At 37.6% G+C, this 16,550-nt stretch overlaps 1 long non-coding RNA gene and 1 pseudogene across 2 annotated transcripts; one reads left to right on the forward strand and one right to left on the reverse strand.

The window, feature by feature from the left end:
* Positions 1 to 669: 669 nt before the first annotated feature.
* LOC126710097 (ABC transporter B family member 4-like) lies at positions 670 to 15,203 on the reverse strand (annotated as a pseudogene).
* Positions 15,204 to 15,882: 679 nt separating this feature from the next.
* Positions 15,883 to 16,307, forward strand: LOC126709505 (uncharacterized). 2 transcript variants are annotated; one of them, XR_007649407.1, is made up of 3 exons: positions 15,883 to 15,916; positions 16,017 to 16,103; positions 16,218 to 16,307. It is a non-coding gene; the product is annotated as an uncharacterized LOC126709505 (long non-coding RNA). The 2 variants fall into 2 exon arrangements; XR_007649408.1 differs by having other exon boundaries at positions 16,224 to 16,307.
* The last annotated feature ends 243 nt before the right edge of the window (positions 16,308 to 16,550 follow it).

Raw genomic sequence — 16,550 nt, forward strand, 5'->3', positions numbered from 1 at the left:
GAAATCTCAAAATAATGGATTTCAAATGTTCTAACCGAAGAGATTGGATCTAGCGAATTTTTGGCTTATAAATAACTCGCTTCTCTTGATTTTTGACCCCCTCAGTATCACTACAAATGCTCTCTCAATCAAGAAAAAAAAAAAAGAAAGAAAAAAAGAAAGAAAGAGTAAGTGGACCTAACCATCACAGAATTTGATTGAATTATTTATTCCTTTCATATGTAGAAGTACCAACATGAATGATATAAGATATATAAGAATTTAAATCTGCTTAATGTTAGCCCTATATAAGACATTAATAAAATACGAACATATATATATATATATAAAATCGTCAGGAGAGGGCAGAGTTTGGTAACTGGCTCCACCTATGCATATATATCCCTTCAAGCTTTTGGAAATTTTATTTTATTTTTTCATTTTTTTTTCTTTTCTTCAGGGCAATAAATTCATAAATGGATAAAAGATTTTCCTCGTCAAGAAGATGAATGAGAAAATTTTGCAAGAATGAGCTTTATGGTTTTCCTTTGGACCAGCCAAAATGAAGCTCTTACATTTCCATGATCTTGTTTTAAAAAAAAATTATGATGATAGTTGGACTTTGTCTCATACTAATATTCATCTTTTTGATTAGAAAAAAAAAAAAAAAAATCATCTTTTGAGCCCCATACAGCCATACTTCTATGCTTCATAGAGCATGATAGTTTATCCACAAGCCAATCAAGCTGCATCCTTATTTAGAACACTGATGTTCTTTAGTACATGGTAAGTTCTTTCTTGATCTAATGGATTACTGAAGCCTAAGCAGTTGAAGCACTCATGTGAAGTGCAACCAAGGAGGAATAGAAGCCATCCTTGATTTTAATCAAAGCCTCATGTTTTCCTTTCTCTACAATGATTCCATTTCTAACCACTACAATTAAATCTGCATTCTTGATTGTGGATAGTCGATGGGCTACCATAACTGTAGTTCGGTTCACCATGACTCGGTCCAAGGCATCTTGAACCACTCTCTCAGACTCAGCATCTAGTGCACTGGTGGCTTCATCTAGTAGTAATATCTTTGGGCTTTTAATTATAGCCCGTGCAATGGCTATACGTTGCTTTTGCCCACCTGACAATTGGACTCCTCATTCTCCAACTGTAGTATCATAACCCTACATTTTGGAAGTTAAGAATAAATATATTTCAATGTAGAAACATTTTAAACTTTTTTTATCCAACATAAATTTCCACATAAGAGTGGTTCAATTTTATTGTATAGTTACTCAATTACATGTCATGGTTTAGCGTCTAAATATCGACACAAAATGCTTATAAGATGAATTTAGAAAAGCTTTGCATGGTTCCAACCTGTTGTAAGCCACTAATGAACCTGTGGGCATTGGCCAATTCTGATGCTGCTAAAATCTCTGCCTCATTTACATTTTCTCCCTTTCCATATGCAATGTTGGCACGGATAGTTTCATTGAATAAAGCTGGTTCTTGGCTCACAAGGCCCATTTGCTGCCTCAGCCACTTTAATTGTAACTTTTGAATATCAATTCCATCAAGTATAATATGACCTGAATCAGGATCATAAAATCTTTCCAATAATGATATCACTGTGGATTTTCCACTCCCACTTTCTCCTATCAAGGCAATTGTCTGAAAGAAGAGATTCATACAATTATATTATAAACTTGATCAAAGGACCAGTTGCAGAAAACAATGGATTTTAATACATAATTTTGAGAACTCTGTTTACCTTGCCTGCACGAATAGTCAAGTGGAGGTCCTTGAAAATTTGAATATCTGGCCTAGATGGGTACCTAAAGCTTACATGACAAAGCTTAATCTCTCCCTTGATATTATCCAATGTCATCCCAGACTCATCACTTGGGTCTATCTTTGATTTGCGGTCTATTATTGCAAATATGGAAGCAGCAGCAGTCTTGGCTCTATGAAAATCTTTAAAAAAGGAACTTGATTTACTAAGAGCTGAAGCTGCTGTGGTCAAAGCAAAGAAAACCTGCAAACCAGATATACTTGTCAAAAAAGTATAATTAAATAATAATTTGGTAGATAATTTTGTTAGATTTTTGCTGAAAGTTGCAAAATCTGGAAAAGAATGATGGATATGGAATGATTATTTACTTTGAAAACAGATGTGAATGTTGTTTTGCCATCCTGAACGAGACAACCTCCAGCATAGAAACTAATGGCATTGACATTATACAGTAAGAAGAAAGATATCCCAAATCCAAATCCACTAATCAAGGCTTGCATTATGCCTGCCTTCATAGGGCCTTGACATTTCTCCTCATATAATTGCATCACCTTCTCTTCAGCACAGAAAGAAGCAACAATTCTTATTCCCCCAACAGCATCATTAGCTATTTGGCTTGCTTCCTCATACATTTTCTGCAACCATTTAAGTTTATATCTTGATAAATAGCTCAAAAACTATAAATAAATTTAGGAAATCAATTAGAAAATTTTATTTTCTGAAACTTGAAAAAGATGTCTTCATTTTTCTCCCTTCAAATTCAGTGCGAGTGTTATGCAGCAGTCACAAAAACCAGGTTAATAGTTTTAGAGCATACCACTGAATTTGCACTAAATCCTTTCATGAACCTTTGTTGAACATAATCATTGACCCCAAGGAGAGGAACCAGTGAAAGGATAATAAAAGCCAACTCCCAACTAGCAAAAAAAGCGATGACCAAAGCTGTAATCACGGTCACAATATCTTGAACCATTTTAGCTAGTGCATCGCCAACTAGGGCACGCACTTTAGCTGCATCTGATGAGAGCTTTGCACCAATAATGCCACTTGAGTTCTCAGGCTCATCGAACCAACCAACCTCCATGTGAACCACCTTTTCAAAACACATTGATCTGATGCGTTCAATTAACTTACTCCCAGCCAGAGCAAAAAAGTATGATTGCATTGGATTTGTCAGAAGTGATACCAGCCCAAGGACTAGGAACATTAGAGCCCAAAATTTTGAATCCTTTCTTAGTTCATGAGGTTTTTCATAGAACGTTTTGATTACACTAGAGGCTAGTATACTATAAATTGGAAATACCACACCACTTATGCTTGATGCTACTGTTCCAATTAGAACCACTGGAATCTCTGGCTTGTTGAGGTAGGCAAGGCGACGTAGTGAGACTTCCGGAGCTTGTTGCTGTGCAACTGAAGGGCTATCTGGTTCTTCTGTTGCAGCATCAGTGATGTTAAGTCCTGTGGGTAAGCCAAATGCAAGAGAGAGTGAGCGGCTGCTGCTATTTCCCAATTCAGATGATCCCCTACTAATGGATTTTAGGATTGCCTTTCTTTTACTTGACTGTCTAAAAGATTCCACAGTAATTTCAGATTTGTTTTGGTCATTTACATCTTGTTTTGACACCTTATTTGCTTCTTGCAAGCGTATAAGTTGAGAATATGCTCCATCAGGATCCTTGAGTAGTTCTGAGTGCCAGCCTGATCAATTGCAAAATACATTATGAAATGTTCATCTCCATATCTATCATACCACAGAGAGAAAACAGGATTGTAATATTTATTAGCTGCAACCAATGATCTTGTCCTCTAGAGGTATTTTTCCTCCTTTTGAAGGCGACGGTTTACGTTTCAAATTATTGTGGGTGTGGGATTTGTGACGTTTAAAGTCATTCTATTGTTTGGTAAAAAAATAACACAAATTATTTAAGAGCAAGATTGATTCAAGGTTCTAGAGTTAATCTGGAAAGGTCACTACTAAAACGGGAGATCAGAAAAACAAACTTGATTAAAAAAAGTGCTCTGTTGTACCAAAAGATAAATTTTCGAACTATCGGATTATTTGGAAAAAACTAAAAAGTAGGAATTTTGAAAAATTGAACTTTGATCACAAAACAATGGATGCAAACCAAACGTTCATGTTACATCATTTGTACACAATGCACTCAACAAGACAGCAACCTAGGCTACCAAAGATCTAACTACCAGGTTGGATGCACCATGCATACATGATATCTGCTCTACATGCTAACAAGTAAAAAGAGTATGGTATGGCTGTAAGATACCTTTTTCAACCAATTTTCCTTTGTGAATGACTGCAATCATATCAGCATTCCTCACCGTGCATAAACGATGGGCAACAATAACAGTTGTTCGGTTGACTATAATCCTGTCCAATGCCTCTTGCACTACCCTCTCAGATTCTGTGTCAAGTGCACTTGTAGCTTCATCCAGAAGTAATATCCGTGGGTCTTTCAGAATTGCTCTAGCTATGGCAATCCTCTGCTTCTGTCCACCAGACAGCTGTGTTCCACGTTCACCAACCATGGTATCTAGTCCCTGGAAGTGAGATTCAAAATCTCAAAGTTTACATTTTTATTTATTTATTTTATTATTTATTTACTTTCTTAACTTTCAAAGACTAATTAAGTTGTTTGAAAATTAGAACCTGTGGCAATTTATCAATGAACTTAGCAGCATTTGCAAGTTCAGCAGCTGCTCTTATCTCTTCAATAGCTGCACCATCTTTTCCATATGCAATATTATCCTTAATGCTGGAGCCAAACAACAGAGGTTCTTGGCTGACAAGGACGATTTTCCACCTAATCCATTTAAGCTGAAACTCTTTGAGGTTAATGCCATCTATAAGAACTTCGCCAACTTGTGGGTCATAGAATCTCTCTATGAGACTGATCACTGTTGACTTCCCACTTCCGCTCTGTCCAACTAAAGCTGCAGTTGTGCCACCAGGGATATAAAGCGAAAATCCATTGAATATTTGCTCATCTGGTCTGGCTGGATAGCTAAAATAAACATCCCTCAATATCTCCGTGAATGTCATCTAACTTTTTCCCGTTTGTGGAAGGATCCATCTCTGGCTTCCTCTTGATGGTCTCAAACATCTTAAAGGCTGCTGCTTGGCCAGCAGCAAATGCACTCATGCAGGGAGATGCCAGGCCTAGAGATCTGAAGCATTGGTACAATAGCAGTGAAAGTTCAAATATGTGTATAAACACCCTTGAACGTTTAGACCCCCAATTTACAAATTAACCAATTCAAGTTTTATGTCAAACAACTAGTGTGCGGAAAATGAACATAAGCTATAATATGGAATTGGATAAACTATTTAAGCCAAATTAAAATCACAACCCACAGCAGATAATAAAAGGCAAAGATAAAAGGGAAAGAAGATGCAAACAAAGATAACACGCGATGTGTTATCGAAGAGGAAACCAAAGCTCTCGGCGTAAAACCTCTCCGCCGCCCTCCAAGCGGTAAACAATCCACTAGAAAATGTAGTTGGGATACAAGGATAGCAATAGACCCTTCAAGCCTAATCTACCCGGTGCACCTAAGCCCTCCAAGCTTCTTGCTCTAATGAGGTTGCGCCGAATCTTTTTCTTTTCTAGCTTCCCGGATTTCGCTACTAGACCATAGCATTAACTAATGTAGATTGGTTCCTTCCTAACTGCTTCCCAGCAAACCAAACAACCCTCTCACAGAGATGAATATGGTGAGAACAAGGTTTTGGTAAAATGCCTCTCAAGGATTTGACAATGGAGAGGAAGCGAGTTGAGAAATTTGAAAAGACTCTAATGTATAGATTGTTGGTGAATCAATCTTGTTTTTCTTTAGGGTTTCTCTCTCAAAATTCTCTCCGGAAGCTCTCTTTCATTTGTGGGTAAAAGGGGTATTTATACTAGAGTGAGAGAGGAATGTGAAACGTCAGGATTTACAAAATAGGGTTGGCTCGCGGCTTGACCTCGCGACTTGACTGAGTCGCGAGATAACTGTATGGTCAGTTATCCTGTTTTGTCCTGTAGTGCTCTAGCTAGCATGACTGTTCACCTTCTGGCACGCTTGGCATGTGTGCTGCATCTAGCGGCTTGAAGCCGCGAGCCACCCGCGAGAATAAGCCACGAGTCTCTGTTTTCTTGCACACTCTTGAGCAATCAACACTCTATCTCACTCACTACCCTTACAACAAACCCACCTAAATACAGGGTTGCTAAATGCTAAAATACAAGCAAATTTGGTACGGAATAAAGCCAATAAAATGGTTGATTAAATTCAACCTTACAATCTCCCCCTTTGGCTATTCCGTGACAAAACCCTAAAACAGACTCTAGACTTAACATGTGAGTTGGGAACAGCTGAACAAAACTCACTCACACCTAACTCTAGAAGCTGTGAAGCACTTGAATCATAAGAACATGAAACTCCTGAAACACAACAATACACCATGATCATTGTATGCAGAAAAACATGAAATGCATATGAAACAAGCTTAAGGTGATCAAGCAAAGATGAAGTGAAGATTCAAATCAAGGCTTGATCAACCAAGTAATCACCACAAGGTAGTGATCACAGTGCTCATTCACACTTGGAATGAACACTTGAACATACAAGTTAACAAGAACAAGGCAAGATACTTGTATGCTCAACACTCAACCAATGCATAATACACAAAGTATATGCATCTAGGAATAATCCTACAAGGGCACAAGAGTGACAGTACATAAATCAAAATGCAAGACATTTAGATAGAAGTACTGATTTCAACATAGCATAAAATGCTGCATTAAGCAAGGTACAAACCATAAAGCCTACAGAATATGCATAAAAACATTAACCCTAAAAGCTTACATAAGCACATGGGTACAAACCACAATATATTCTGAATAACATCAACAATGTATATAAAAGATTAAACCAAGATTATAAGTTATGAGTTAGAAACAAGAACACACCAAAACCACAGTGTATCAAACCCATATAAACGCTAAAAGTCCAAAAACATAAACCTATAAGTTTAGAGGATAAGACTTAAAACAAAAGTATGTCAAAAGTATGTGTGTACTCCCCCTATCACTATGCACACTTCCCTTTGAACTTTCTTCCCTTTACTGAATGCTCTCCCCCTTTTTGACACGAATATTTAAAGGCTGTCGTCCAACTTTCGTTGAATAGCGTCTAGCTGATTCTCCATAGTTTTGAGACGCATTTGAACATGGTTGTTTGTGGAGTAGAGAAGTGTCACAATCTCATCAATGCGTTTCTGAATATGTTCAAGTAAACTGCCCACTCTATCAGTATGAGGATCAGTCTGTGCTTGCGGAATACTAGCTTGTGGAACTTCAGGAATAGCATGCGAAGTAGATGTGGTATGTGCAGGTGTCTCTGACTCAGGGGCAGATGGAGTAACCGGAGAGATGTGTGCACTCTTCGGAGTTTTAGAGGAGTGACTTCTGCTAGCTTGAAGAGAGTACATGGAAATAGGACGCTGACGGGTCAACATTTTTCCATCTGTAGGAGGAACAATGCCTTCACGAAGAATGAGCTTCATGATGAGACTGCAAAATGGAATAATTCCTCGAGCTGCAGTACGAACCGTGGTCTTTCTCATGGTGTAAAAGATGTGAGCACAGATATCAATGGGGGCTCCTGTAATAAGATCACAAAGGAATTGAGCTCTCCCAAGATTTATGAATGTAGTGTTGGACAGTGGATAGAGATTAGAGAACATGATCAACTTCAGTGTGGTCAGCTCTGGTGCAAACTTTATGGTGCTGATGGATGTGCCTACTGTGGACACTTCATGATCAGATCCTAGGATTTGTAGAATGTCTTGAATCTCTGGAGTTCGATCATCATACGGAGTTAGATCCACATTCTGAGGTCTAGTGATGCCAAGAACCTCGGCGATGGAGTTTGGGGAAACGCCAAATTCCTTTCCTCTGACCCAGAAAATAAGTTCAACTCCAAGATCACTTGCATTGGAGAAGCATTCCTTAACCAGTTCATCCATTGGATCGACAAAGTTCCCAAACAAGTTTGCCCAATCTCGTGGCTCAAAGATTCGAGGGATAAAAGTGGTCCCTAAGGTGTTAAACTCCACCACCCGTTCCACTATAGGAGTTGACTTGTCAAAGATGTTTGAGTAGATGTGTGAGGTAAGCGGAGTTCTAAACCTCTCCTCATTGGAGTCTTGAGATGCCTGTGATGAGAGTCGAGTCCTTTTAGCAACTGGTGTTGCTGGATCGTCAGCAACAATGTCTTTACCCTTAGAAGATCGACGAGACATTTGCAAGAGAATAGACCCACAGCAAAGAACCAATAACAGTACCATACAAGATAAATATCAACATGATTCGATGCAAATAGAAGTGAAAACCAGAGATTTTAATACATAAATACAAACTTAAGACAGTTCAGACCCAAACAAACTTCCATCAATACTAAGGTGCATAATATGACAGGTGCAGCAAAATGGTGATAGTGCAAAAGAGCATAGAGAGACACAAATTCAAACAGAACTGTCAATGAGACAATTTACCATGACCATGATATGCATACAAAGACAGTATTCGAACATTAAGAACGGATATCATAAAACATACCACATAAGATATGAACATGGATAAAATTTCAAAATGAAGAATCAGAACATTCAAAATAGAACACATCGCAGTGAGACACAACATTTAGAAAACAAAGTTGTTTTAAAGGAATATTTTGAAGATGCCATCACACACGATATGTTAGCATAAAACACAGTAAACCAAAACTGCAAGCCAACATCAACACATAAACAAGTGAAAGGAGCAAGTCACATAAATACCAAACCCATTTAACAAAAGATTTTCAGAATCAACAATAGGCAAATATCAGAACAATGAAAAAGCACATTGTGACCACTCAACATGAAAACGGATGAAATCAACAACAAACATAACAAGCCATACCCATCACTCAAAGAGAGGAATGCTTTGAACACAGTATCAATCCAAATGGTAAGAAAAACATCCATGAAATAGGGAAAATGAGATGAGGAAAACAAGACCCATACCTTTTCTTGATGATTTGGATAAGAAATGAAGCACCAATGAAGTTTGAAAATGGGTACACGGAGTGTTTGGGAAGGAGACAGTTGAGAAAGAAGATGAACAGTCACAAAAGTTCGAGGGAAAACTGAAAAAGATTTAAAAACTGCCCCTATTTTTGCCAAACACGCATTTTTCGCGACTGAAGAGAGTCGCCACAAAGTCGCCAGTTCAAGTCGCCAAAACACTCAAAGATAAAAATTTGAAAAATTTTTCTAAGTGTTTTTCGCGACTGGAAGGTCTATCTGCGAGAGAGTCGCGAGCTGAGCCGCGAAAATCTCTGAGTAACCCTCACGACTGGACCTTCCACTCGCGAACATGTCGCCAAAAATGACCCGCGAGCACGCGACTGAGGATCGCGACTTGAACAACCCGCGACTAAGTCGCCAAAATAGGGCAAAACTGAATTTTTGAAATTTTCAAAGTTTGAGAACAAAATACTTTCCAAAAACACCTAAAACTCTGAAAAATCTTTTTGTTCTTGAATTAACAAAGATTGAGCATGTGAAAACACATTTCATCAAGTACAATCACACAAATGATTATGTCATTTATCAAACATAAACTTGTGTGTTGTGTGTGGATATCAACAATGAGATAGTCCTTAGTCTAGTGTGAAACTTCAATGATCAATTCAACCAAGGCATACACAATTAGCACTAGATCATGTAAACTATCTCAATTATAGAAATATGTATATATGACCTCTCACAAAACTTGATAACGTATCTTGGAGCTTTACATTTGACTCCACTATCAATCATAACATTTGATCTTCTTGATTCTTTGAGACAATTACCTTTCATTGTGAGAGTGATATTTGATATTTCACTTTAATGAACTAGCCTTTGGCTTTTTGAATAAACATTCACTTGAATTTTAGGTCGCTTACCCTTTTTCCTAGTCAAATACTAGAATGTACGACAGGCTTTTGCAGCTCAATATCTCTTTTCATTTGAAGATTTACATTTGGTGAACTCTTTTTAGCAAAAAAAAATAAAGAGTGGGAAGATATATAGACACAAGTCTATGCATGTCTCAAGATTATCATAACCATTCACTAATCATTCATGACAAGTTTGAAGATCTATTTACAATAATCACATAGATTTCAAGATTTCTCCCACAGTGATATGAGTGCAATGAACCAAGCTATGCTCGAAAATGCACAAAGCCATTAGCACAAAGGTACAAGGCAAAACAAGTTTTAAGACAAAAACTCAACAATGTCAATCAAACTTTTTGATTTTCTAATTTTTATATGATTTTTGGATTTTTGACACAAGAAGAAAAAGATTGATAAAAAACAAAAGAAAACCAAGAGTATGCACAAATAAACAAACACACAACCATCAACATAAACAACAATCAATCAAACAAATATTGTCACAGAGTATAGGAAGTATTAATCCATGGACATGTTGTAATGCTTATACATGTGTACCCTTTTTCACCCACACGTCACTTGCGTTTGGGTTGATTTCTTTATAGGATTGGGTATGGGAGTTAGGGCTTTCAAACCTTCGTGAGAAGCTTTCCAAGCAGTTGGTGAATGCACCAATCATCTTCATCACGTTCATCATTCCGGGATCACCATTTTGATCTCTCGATTGTTCACCTGCCCAATTTCTTCTATCATTTCTAGGTCCTCGTGACCTTTGAGGAGTTGCACTATTCTTTACTCTCAGCTTTTGGCAATTTGGTCGAGTATGCCCTTGAAGTCCGCAATGATGACACACATAAGGTGATCTAGGACCTCTTTGTGGTCGTGGGCGAGACTTGGCACGAGATTCAGACCTGCCCACAGATTGATTATGGGAATTCAACAACCGTTCGTTCCCCACATTTCTCTTCTCCTCTATCTTGGGCTTCTCAGCAGTAGGACCAACATCAGCTGATTCTTTGGCCTTTATAAACTTCACTTCTTTAGTGACATTTCTAGATGAGCTACTTCCTCCGGTATATCCCAATCCGGATTTGTCTGAAAAGCACTTTTGCGATGAAATAACATCATCTAGTTTCTTGGTGGTGACCCTCTCAATTTTGGCATTTGCTTGCACAACCTCTTGCTCAAGAAATCTCACTTTTGTGTAAGCTTTTGACAGCTTACCATTCAGTGTTTCTATCTCACATTTGGCTTCCCTATATCGGATTAGGAGACTTTTATAATTCTCCTTTGTCTTCTTCATTTTTCTCACAGCTGCCTTGGTCACCCTTGTGTACTCACCCGACTTCTCCAGGAGTGAGTTATAATTCTCTTGAAGGTTAGCTGTGCTTTCATCTTCTTCAGCATCTGATTCTTCAACAATTCCCATTGATTCTTCATCACTATGTTCTCCAAGGTCTCGTACAAGCAGATTCAACTCGTCTGAAGACTCAACATGAGCAATAGTCATAAAAGTTGAGTAGTTCCCCTTTCCATCACAGCTTTCTTCAGATTCTGAGTCGGATGAATCCGAGTCACTCAATGTCGTGGCATACACTTTGCCTTTCGATTTCAAATAATTCGGACATTCCTTCTTAAAGTGTCCATGCCCGTTACGTTCGAAACAAGTGACACCTTGTGTAGGTTGGGATTCTTTTCCATCTTTCCTTTTGAATTTCTTTTTCTCCCTTCCTGAACTTTGGAATTTTCCTTTATCACCAAATTTGCCATTATTTTTGAATTTTAAGAATTTTCTGAAATTTTTCATAAGGTAAGCAACATCTTTGTCAACCACATCTTCTCCCGATGAGTCATGATCCTCCACCTTCTCACTAATGGTCTTAAGAGCAAGAGATTTACTCTTCCGTTGATTGGGCAGTGACATCTCATAGGTCTGAAGAGAACCAACCAGCTCCTAAACTTTGATGTAATCAAGGTCCTTGCTCTCTTCAATCGCTGTCACTTTAGCACGAAAACTTTCCGGCAATGATCGAAGGATCTTCCTTACAATTTTAGAGTTCTCCGTTTTCTCTCCCAAATTGAACTTGCTTATAATCACCTCATTCAGCTTGCTATAGAAAGAGTCAAAGGACTCATCCTCACTCATTTTTAAATCCTCACTCATTTTTAACTCCTCAAACCAAGTGGTTAGCATCTGCAGCTTGGTGTCTTTTACCTTCTTCGTGCCTTCGTAAGTGGTCTCCAATATCTCCCATGCTTCTTTAGCTACGGTAATGTGAGAGATCCTGTGAAATTCATCTGGGGACACACCACAGAAAATAACATTGAGTGTTTTATTGTTAGCATTAGATGCAGCAAGTGCTGCCTTATCCCATGTGGATTTGGCTTCCTCAGGCCTGGTCCAACCTATCTCAACAGCATCCCAAACAGATTCATCAATAGAACACAGAAAAGCTCTCATGCGAACCTTCCAAAAAGCATAATTACTACCATCAAAATATGGAGGTGCATTTAGGGATTGAGACCGATCCATCTCAAAAGGGGTCAAGGATCACACAATGGTAATGAAAACACTAGAGATGTACCCGCTCTGACACCAATTAAAAGTTCAAATATGTGTATAAACACCCTTGAACGTTTAGACTCCCAATTTACAAATTAACCAATTCAAGCTTTATGTCAAACAACTAGTGTGCGGAAAATGAACATAAGCTATAATATGGAATTGGATAAACTATCTAATCCAAATTAAAATCACAACCCACAGCAGATAAACTATCAAGCTTTATGTCAAACAACTAGTGTGCGGAAAATGAACATAAGCTATAATATGGAATTGGATAAACTATCTAAGCCAAATTAAAATCACAACCCACAACAGATAATAAAAGCCAAAGATAAAAGGGAAGGAAGATGCAAACACAAAGATAACATGTGATGTATTATTGAAGAGGAAACCGAAGCCCTCGGCGTAAAACCTCTCCGCTGCCCTCCAAGCGGTAAACAATCTACTAGAAAATGTAGTTGGGATACAAGGACAGCAATAGACCCTCCAAGCCTAATCTACCCAGTGCACCTAAGCCCTCCAAGCTTCTTACTCTAACGAGGTTGCACTGAATCTTTTTCTTTTCTAGCTTCCAGGATTCCGCTACTAGACCATAGTATCAACCAATGTAGATTGGTTCCTTCCTAACTGCTTCCCAGCAAACCAAACAACCCTCTCACAGAGATGAATATGGTGAGAACAAGGTTTTGGTAAAATGCCTCTCAAGGATTTGACAATGGAGAGGAAGAGAGTTGAGAAATTTGAAGAGACTCTAATGTATAGATTGTTGGTGAATCAATCTTGTTTTTCTTTAGGGTTTCTCTCTCAAAATTCTCTCTGGAAGCTCTCTTTCATTTGTGGGTAAAAGGGGTATTTATACTGGAGTGAGAGAGGAATGTGAAACGTTAGGATTTACAAAACAGGGGTGGCTCGCGGCTTGAACTCGCGACTTGACTGAGTTGCAAGATCCAGTCGCGAGATAACCGTATGGCCAGTTGTCCTGTTTTGTCCTGTAGTGCTCCAGCTAGCATGACTGTTCACCTTCTGGCACGCTTGGCACGTGTGCTGCGTTTGGCGGCTTGAAGCCGCGAGCCACCCGCGAGAACAAGTTGCGAGTCTCTGTTTTCTTGTACACTCTTGAGCAATCAACACTCTATCTCACTCACTACCCTTACAACAAACCCACCTAAATACAAGGTTACCAAATGCTGAAATACAAACAAATTTGGCACGAAATAAAGCCAATAAAATGGTTGATTAAATTCAACCTTACAAGCAGAAAAGGAAATAAATAAGCCAAACAAGATATACAAAGTCTAGATATAAATTCATGTTAGTGTGTGTGTGCATATGCAAAATCAGGCACATAAGCAGATGGATTTTCCATTTTTTGGGGAAATATGTAGCTTACTTGGAGGATGTTAACACTGCGAGAAGAATGTTCATCACTTTACCCCCAGTATATCCTTTTGTCAGAATGAATTTTGCCCCAATATAGACAGCCATACCATAAGAACCAAACGCAACTAACACAACCACACCGATACCTACTCAAGCAGCTAAGCCTTCATAAACAGCTGATTTGTAAGCATATTCAAGAAATTTGCAGTAATTTGTTATAGCTTGCTTCTCCCCTGCAAATGATGCAACCTGGATTGGGACAGATGATGATATCATACTTTTGCTAAAAAATGAACAACAAAATTAAACATAGTTTACTAAGAGAGAGATTTTTTTTTTTTTTTTTTCCTGGAATGTATTTGGTTTTGACAAAGTGTCATACGGTTTTCATTGCGCCAATTGTTTGTTCAACTACATTTGCTGCCTTCGCATAAGCACCTTGTCCACGGGATGACATCTTGGATATGACCAGAGACATAATAGTACCAGCTATCCCAATAAAAGGAATAGCACTACACATGGCAAGAGTAAGAAGCCATCCTCTGACAAATGCTATTATAAAGCCCCCGAAGAAGGTTGATATAAGCTGTAGAAAATTCCCAACCTGCACAACTAAGCAGACTTAGTTAACTCTTCAATTATGTTTACATTCACAAGATTAACAAAATTTGGTGTGACTTTTCATGGTTTTAGTGAAATGGTTGAAGCTGTGTAGTACCTTCTCACCCATGGCATCTTCTATGAGAATTGTGTCACCAGACATTCTACCAACAACCTCTCCTGTGTTTGTTTCCTTATCAAAGAAAGCAACATCTTGTCTCAACATGGTTTTCAAATACAAACCCCTTATTCTTGCTGCCTGTCTCACCCCTGTGACCATCCAACATGTCACCTCTGACAAACAAAAGACCGGATTTTTAATCTTCACTGGTGTATGAGCAAATGATATTCTCTATGCATTAAAAATCTGTAATGGTTTCCACAATATAGAATGTACTTACCGAGGAATGCTGCAAAACCAATCCCCACAGCCAAGTAGACAAATTTTAAGGAGATCTAAAATTTAAACAAGGTGACTAATTAATAGAATCTTCATATCAACAATCAAATACATCCCTACACATCTTATCATTAGATGGATAAAGTACACATCTATCCAGGATTAAGATTGAAACAACCTCATAAAAATAAGCTTATGCATTGTATTTTTACCTTGGAAACTTCGTGGACAAGGTTTTTGTTATTGCCAAAAGAATCGATCAAATCCCCAAACACTATTGTCATAAGCGGGGAGCCTAACCCATTAGCTATGGCTCCTATTGTGCCAAAGATCATCAATGTAATATCAGTGGAATCTGCAAATGAGAATAGCTTGTAAAATGGAATTGTTTTGGTTTTCTTTGCTTCTGCATTGCCATTTGATATGGTGGTCTCATTTGTACTTGCATTGCCTTCCAAGCCAGAATTTGTATTGCCATCCAAACTCCTCTCCACCGCCATATTACCAAGTCCAAGATATTAGTCCAACTTCCAGCTACTTCATTCACAATATATAGAATTTAAATTTATACAGAACAAAATTAAATGTTGAAATCGGTAACTTATAAGCCAAGCCAGAAAATTAGGACCAGTAGTCAGTTCTGAAAAATCGAAAATACTGGTAAAATATGAGCAACTCTCCTAGAAATGAATTGGATTAGCCACTGAACAATAATAAAGAAAGAAAGAAATTATTCACCTCTATTTAAATAACTTAGTGATGCCAGAGCACAACCAAAATTATTACAGAATTTTTATTTCAAATTTTCATTGAATGATTTCAGATTTTACTTACTCATTTTATTTTGAGTTTATCTTTTAGATAGAGGATTTAGTTTCTAGATGGGTTTAGCTCTCCTCCCATTTAAAACCCTTCCATTCTCTCTCATTGTTCATTCCATAATCTCTATACTGAAGATGGATCTCCATGCTATCGAGTTAGATTTTCAAAAAGAAGCTCTTTTTGTAAATATAACTAGCCTACCAAAACTAAATTCCCCACCCACTACTCCGTTAATCTCTATACTTTGCACCTCAAATTGTTAATGTGGCCGTATCTAATGAATGCTTATTAGGAATATCTTCCAAGATTTTGACTTTCTTTTTCTGTTACTCTATTGAAAAGCAACGACAACAATGTGCGTTTCCATGCCCTAACCAAAACTATTCCTATCGTGCAGTTTCCATGCCTCTATTCCTTTGTTTTCAATTTACATAATTGATTGTTACACGCATCTATTTCTTCTTAATTTATTGATTTTCATTTTAAATCAGTTTCAACTCAAATGCTGCTGTGACTGATTGCTTAACGATCATATTGAAAGCTTTAATTTCAAAAGCTTTTTATGGTCTATTCAACAGGTTTGGGTTCCAATGTTCTATCTCTCTATTTCTTTGTTTTTCAATTTGTTATGATGGTTGGGATCAATTTTTCTTTAGTAATTGATTTTTTATTTGCATTTTGTATTCTATAAGTTTCAGCTTAAAGGCGGCTGTGAATTTAGTGATCAGATTGGGGGATTCAATTTTGGAAGCTCTTTATCACCTACTGAATAGGTTGGGGTTTCTAGGTTAAGCCTCTATTCCTTTGTATTTCAATTTTTCAAATTTGATAGTTACTTGGATCAATTTTATTTAATAATTGATTTTTATTTTTATTTTGTCTTTTATTTTCTATTTCAATTTAAATGCCCCTGTGAAATTAGCGATCAGATTGAAAGGTTTCAATGAATCAATTTTGGAAGCTCTATATCTCCTATCGAGTAGATTTGGGTTCTTGTATGATTATGTACGTATGTGTGCTTGTAT

Source organism: Quercus robur, chromosome 12 (genome assembly GCF_932294415.1).
Source record: "Quercus robur chromosome 12, dhQueRobu3.1, whole genome shotgun sequence".
NCBI classification, from domain to species: domain Eukaryota; kingdom Viridiplantae; phylum Streptophyta; class Magnoliopsida; order Fagales; family Fagaceae; genus Quercus; species Quercus robur.